The sequence below is a fragment of the Priapulus caudatus genome, unplaced genomic scaffold (genome assembly GCF_000485595.1).
Source record: "Priapulus caudatus unplaced genomic scaffold, Priapulus_caudatus-5.0.1 Scaffold441, whole genome shotgun sequence".
NCBI lineage: Eukaryota > Metazoa > Priapulida > Priapulimorpha > Priapulimorphida > Priapulidae > Priapulus > Priapulus caudatus.
Window position 1 is genome coordinate 12171 of NW_014577502.1, and position 572 is coordinate 12742.

Consider the following 572-nt stretch of genomic DNA (forward strand, 5'->3'; position numbering starts at 1 on the left):
ATCTAAAAACCGGGGGTGGTTACTTATCATATGCCTCGGTACTTACCCCAGGGTGTGTTCATAATTTTGCGGAGTTAGGGCGCCGGCTGCTTTTCCAACTTTCTAATAGCCGGGTCGTGTGTTTGTGCCACTGGGATCCGTCTGCGTGCGGCTCGGCTGCGCGCCTGAGCCTAAATAGGTCCCCCTTTGGCAAAGTTTGGAATCGCTGCGACACTAATGGCTCCCCTTCGTTTCTGTTGGGGCGGGTCTTCTGCGATTCGTGTTCAATTCAGAGAGGCCCATCTGCCGCGTTCCCTCGGTATGTATCTCCCGGCCCCCCCTCACGCGCGGCCCCCTCCTATTCCCTCCACTCTTTGCCTCCACTTGTCTGCCAAGACCTCGCTAATATGGCGGGTAGGGCCCGTCCGGGTTAGGACTCTTTGCATTTGTTAGTGCAATTAGGGTGTTGGCCTGATTATTGTTCATTTGTGCGTATGTCGAAGTTAGGGGGCCGGTGGGTTCGGCGTACGCTCTAGTCTTCAATATGCGGTCTGCCTTGAATAGGGCGTAGGGTTTTCCTCAGATGCTGCAGT